The sequence below is a fragment of the Triticum dicoccoides genome, chromosome 4B (assembly GCF_002162155.2).
Source record: "Triticum dicoccoides isolate Atlit2015 ecotype Zavitan chromosome 4B, WEW_v2.0, whole genome shotgun sequence".
Lineage (NCBI taxonomy): Eukaryota > Viridiplantae > Streptophyta > Magnoliopsida > Poales > Poaceae > Triticum > Triticum dicoccoides.
Window position 1 is genome coordinate 647,474,051 of NC_041387.1, and position 6,388 is coordinate 647,480,438.

Consider the following 6,388-nt stretch of genomic DNA (forward strand, 5'->3'; position numbering starts at 1 on the left):
CCCGGATAATTAAGCTACAGTAATTCCCTGCTAATGATGCCACGTCATCTTGATTACCGTTGTTAAACTCGTGTTGGTTCAAATCCGGTCCAATTTCAAATTTAAATTAAAGTCCAAAATAAAAGTTTTCAAACATAAAATCTAAAATGTTCAAACTATGGCATATAATCTCTGGTTATTTGTCATGTTGGAATCAACCTCTTTTGGACTCCTAGGTGCCCCAAGATATTTATTTTTAGTGGTCCAGCGGATTTTAAATTGGCCTTTCCAATTTCTAAAAATGGTTTGGCAACTACTTTTGGCCTCAAAACTTTTTGTGACTCCTAGAAATAATGTGCTTGTTTTGTTTGACAAGCCTCTTTTGTAACAAAGCTCTTTTAGTCTTGTTTTTTTAAAGAAAACAGTGAGGCAGTTTTATTCGAAGAAAAACACCCCCCACTGCCCTTGGGCCTTGGCCAACTGACTGGCCCAGCTGGCCATCGCCCCCTGGGCCAACCAAGCCGGCCGGCCCACCTTCCCTCCCTTATCCCCTCACCCCTAGCGAACCCTAGCAACGAACCCCCATGATCCCCACTCCCCCTCGATCTCAGCCACCTCTCTCTCCCTCCCCCACGCGGATCCCATCGGTGGCAACCGCCGCCCCCGACGCCTTGCACCCGCGCCGCCGCTGGACCTCACCGAACGTCATCGCCCCTCTCCTTCGCCCACTCATTCCAGATCGGGACACCGCCTCCCCGATGATGCAACGTCACCGGATCACCGAGGCCACCTGGCCCTGATATTGCCCCGCTACCTCGTCCTCATCACCCACGCTATCCTCGACCTCCTCCTCAACCGCGGCTCCATCGAGCCTCACCGGTGTTCCCCTGCAACGGGGGTGAGCCGCCGTCTGTCGTCCTCTTCCCTCTCCTCGTTTCACCGCCGTAGGCCGTCGTTCGCGCTGCCCGGTCTTAGTCTAGTGGCTGCGGTCACCTCGACTGTGACCGCGTCCAGCCCCGTGTCACCGCTCCCCTACCTGTGCTCCTCGCGGCCCCGTGCTCCCCCGCCTCGCGCCTCGCCCGCCGTCCCCGTTCCCTGCTGCGGCTGCTCGGGACCGCGCCTGCTGCCCACCCCATGGCCGCCCTCCCCGCCGCTCACCCGTGCCTCTACGGCACTCGCCGCGCCACCCCACTCCGGCCGTCACCGCCCCGGCCTGGCCACGTCCCTCCCCGGACGGCGCCGTGTCCTCGCAGGCGCCTATTGCCCCATGCCCTCGCACGGGCACCCGCCCGTTAACCCGCTCGCCCATCGCCCGATTAACCACCTAGGCCATTGACGTTGGGGCCCCACGCCCTTGTGTAAAAAAAAGATTTAAAAATATATATAAATAATTAGTTAATTAGTTAATTAATTAAAGAGTTAATTAACTAACTTAATTAACCTTGCTTAGTTAGCCTAATGAACTAGTTTAGTTAAATTTAAATCTGTTAGATAGTTAGGTCTATAATAGAACGACCCCACATGTCAGTTTGACCAGTCAACGCTCTGTTGACTGCTGACATCATGATGATGTCAGGCTGATGTCATAATTCCAATTTTGAATTAATAATAATTTCAAAATAATATTAAAACTTTGAAAATCATATAAAATAAGCCGTAGCTTGGATGAAAAACTTTTTTACATGAAAGTTGCTCAGAACTATGAGATGAATTCGAATATGCGGACCGTTCATCTATGACATGCCCCTATCATAGCAAACATGCAACCTTTCCCTTCTGTTTCATCTGTCCGAAAATGCCTAACTCTGGGAAAACTTCTCGGATGTTATCACCCTTTGCCGGTATTGTGTAGCACCGCGTTAGAACACGTCTAGCTCTGAATGTTATCATGTTATGCTCTTGCTTGCTATGTATTTACTTTTCTCTCCCCCCCTCTTCTCTTCGGTAGACCCCATGATGGTTGCCGATGCCGCTGTGATCGACTACGTCGATGACGACCCCTCCTCGCCTGAGCAACCAGGCAAGCCCCCCTTTGATCATCCCGATATCGCCCATTCTATACTCTCATGCTTGCATTAGATTTTGCTACTGTTATTGTTTGCTCCTATTCTGATGCATAGCCTGCTTTTGTACCTGCTTTTGTTACCTACCTGCTTATCATAAACTGCGTAGTGTAGGTTGGTTAGTGATCCATCAGTGACCCCCACTTGTCCTTGTCGCCCCTGCTTCATCATCGACGCCTCGATCAACCTGATCAATGACCAGAGCCCGACACCTCACATCACATCACGCCCCTTTAGTTGCTCGACTCTGCAGAGCTACTATCGAGTGCCGAGGGTGATCCCTCATAACACACTCCTGATGATAATTCTGTAGTGTAGCTATTTGATCGTGGTCATCGAGGGTGGTTCCTCTTTCACCATTCCCGATACGGCTCTGTCATGCAACACCTCAAGTGTGAACCTCGATGGTGGATCCTCTTACGTTCACCTTGATGATTACATCGAGTGGAATCCTCCTTGGGTGATTCCTCGGGTTTTCCCCTTGATGTTTGGACACACGGTTACCTTGACTTTACTTGAGACCATTGTTGAAGTCGGGTTGGCCCTGAGGGGTACCCTCGAGTTGATGTGAAAGTCGGGCGGGCCCGTTGAGCACGTGCGAGTTTTCCAGTGGCATGGCCGGGCGGTCTGGGCCCTTGCCGTAAGTCCATGAGACGGGGCGACATGGTCACCTTATCGTGAGTCTCTGCTCATTTCCGCGAACCCCCAATGCACTAACAGGTTTGGGTATTTGTTCTGAGTTGGGCTCTGGCCTTTACGCACTAACTACCACATGAGAATAGATATGGGCCTCGACGTTGCAGTATCAGCCGAAGCTTTGTCAGACGTCCAGTTCAGCAGTGCGGCACGGTCAAATCGTGCTGGCCATCCGAGGCGGTGCTGGTATTCACCCTGCTCGCAACCACCCGGAGTGCTGCGGGCGATGGGACCAAGACCCCGGAGTGCTTACGATGTAGACCAGCGGGGACCTCTTTGCTGAGCCTAGGTAGGGCTGCGACATGTTGATCTTCCGAGACCGGGCATTGACCCCAGAAAGGTGTGTCCGGCCAGAGTGATCCAGCGTGTTGGGTAATGTGGTGCACTCCTGCAGGGAAGAAATATATTCGAATACCGTGTCCATGGTAATGGATGTTCAGACTTGTATCCGGACCTTATATAACTAGAAATGGATACTTGAGATATGTGATGGATATGTGGCCCCGGGATTGCTTTCTCGCAGGGAGACGAGGAAGGATTTCTGGGCGTTGATGTTACAACATGTTTGTTAAATATTAAATTGCTATTCTTTACTCTTCTACATGCTGCAAGATGCTTGGAGCTGCTTGAAGATGCTAGTCTTTGATAGGCTAGGCCTTTCCCCTCTATTCTGGCATTCTGAAGTTCAGTCCACAGATACAAACCTTTCTTTTGATACCAATGCATACTTAGTATAGATCTGATGTTTGCGAGTACTTTGGATGAGTACTCATGGTTGCTTTGCTACTCCCTTTTCCCCCTCTTTCTTCTTTCCGGTTGTTGCAACCAGATGGTGGATCCCTGGAGCCAGATGCCACCGTCGATGGATACTACTACATGGAGACCGCCGACGACCAGGAGTAGTTAGGAGGTCCCAGGCAGGAGGCCTTGCCTCTTCGATCGTGTTACTTTTGTGCTAGCCTTCTTAAGGCATCCTTGTTTAACTTATGTCTGTACTCAGATATTGTTGCTTCCGCTGACTCTTGTGTATAGAGCTATGTATTCGAGACCTCGAGGCCCCTGGCTTGTAATATAAAGCTTGTATTATTTTATTTGTGTCTAGCGTTGTGTTGTGATATCTTCCCGTGAGTCCCTGATCTTGATCGTACACATTTGCGTGTATGATTAGTGTACGATTGAATCGGGGGCGTCACAAAAGCCATTTGTAGCACTAGCATTAGGAATTTTAGCTAGCTTGTGTAGGAACTTAATTACTTCAGAAATATGGCAACCATCAAAATCAAGATCATTATTATCAGAGGTAATGGGACCATTGTCTCCCATATTTTGAAAAATTTCAGCGCTTTTATCAGAAACAGTTTTAGTGGTTTTAGGAAATTTTAAACGTTTAACACAAGGAGTAGAATCATTGCCAACACCAATTACTTTGCCATTAATAGTAGGAGGTTTACTATCATTTGTAATTTTAGCATTACTAGTGGTGGTAATAGTACAAACTTTAGTCATACTATTCTTTCTAGCTATTTCATCTTCTCTTTCCCACCTAGCATGCAATTCAGCCAAACAATCTAACATTATCATCAATTCTAACTTGAATGGCATTCAAGGTTTTGCTTTCTTTAACATCATGAGGCATAACCTTTAATTTAAGAAGATCAACATCAAGAGAAAGGCTATCAACTTTAGAAGCAAGAACATCTATTTTGCAAAACTTTTCCTCAACAGAATTATTAAAAGCAGTTTGTGTACTAATAAAGTCCTTAAGCATGGTTTCAAGATTAGAGGGTACACTTCTATTGCTATTGTAGGCATTACCATAGGAATTGACATAACCATTACCATTATTAGGAGGATAGGGCTTATAATTGTTGCTACCAAAATTATTTCTATAAACATTGTTATTGAAATTATTATTTCTAATGAAGTTCACATCAACATGCTCTTCTTGTGCAAAGAGGCTAAAGTAACATTATTTGGATCAACATGAGTTTTACCATTCATAAGCAAAGACATAATAGTATCAAGCCTATCACTCAAGGAAGAGGTTTCTTCAATAGAATTTACCTTCTTACCTTGTGGAGCTCTCTCGTTGTGCCATTCAGAATAATTTATCATCATATCATCAAGAAGCTTTGTTGCATTACCCAAAGTGATGGACATAAAGGTACCTCCAACAGCTGAATCCAGGAGATTTCTTGAAGAAAAATTTAGTCCTGCATAAAAGGTTTGGATGATCATCCAAGTAGTCATTCCATGGGTAGGGCAATTCTTTACCAAAGATTTCATTCTTTCCCAAGCTTGAACAACATGCTCATTGTCAAATTGCTTAAAATTCATAATGCTACTTCTCAATGATATAATCTTAGCAAGAGGATAATATTTTCCAATTAAAGCATCTTTGCATTTAGTCCAAGAATCAATACTATTTCTAGGCAAAGATAGCAACCATTCTTTAGCTCTTCCTCTTAAAGAGAAAGGAAATAATTTCAGTTTAATAATATCCCCATCTACATCCTTATACTTCTGCATCTCACAAAGTTCAATAAAATTATTAACATGTGCAGCAGCATCTTCAGTACTAACACCAGAAAATTGCTCTTTCATGACAAGATTTAACAGTGCAGGTTTAATTTCATAAAAGTCTGATTTAGGAGCAGGTGGAGCAATAGGTGTACTAATAAAATCATTATTGTTAGTGCTAGTAAAGTCACACAACTTAGTATTCTCAGGATGACTCATCTTAGCAAAATAAAAACAGGATAATAAAAATAACTGCTAAAATAAAAACTATTTTTTTTGTGTTTTTGATATAAAGAAGCAAACAAGACAAAATAAAATAAACTAAGAAAAACAAAAACAAAGTAAAGAGATTGGAAGTGAGAGACTCCCCTTGCAGAAATTCTCTTCCTCCCCGGCAACGGCGCCAAAAAAGAGGTTGCTTGTACGTGGATCGCACGTCCGTTGGGATACCCCAAGAGGAAGTATGAGGAGTACATCAGCGAGTTTTCCCTCAGTAAGAAACCAAGGTTTAATCGGACCAGTAGGAGGAAGGAGTCACTTCTGAAGGTTGAAGCACGCAGATGTTGGAAGGGCACACTACCAGGCTCAGCAGCAACATGGAATCTGCACAACACAATCAATCTACTTTGCCCCAACGAAGCAGTGAGGTTGTCAATCTCACCGGTTTTGTTGAACAAAGGGTTAGAAGAACAATGTGGAAAAAGAGGTTTGTTTGCAGCGAATGAAAGGAACACGCACTGCTAGGAAAATGCCTATACACAGGAGCTTAGTAGTAGCGCTTTTTACAAGAAACCGCTGCTACTACTTATCAGTAGCGCTTGCTCATGGTAAGCACTCCTACTATGCACTTAACAGTAGCATTGTGTTCATAAAACACGCTACTACTACAATTGCCAGACCGTTGCCGGCAGGCCAAGCATAGTTGTAGCGCTTGTATGTAGAAAGTGCTACTGCTATTGTACGTAGCAGTAGCGCTTTCCGCATACAAGCGCTACTACTACAGGCACCTTATCCACGCTCCAGCCCACCCTCGACCTCACTCTCCCCCTCACACACTCTCACTCGCGCGCCTCCGCCACGAGCCATCGCTGCCGCAATCCCCCGCGCCGGCTCTCCTCCCCCTCCGGCCG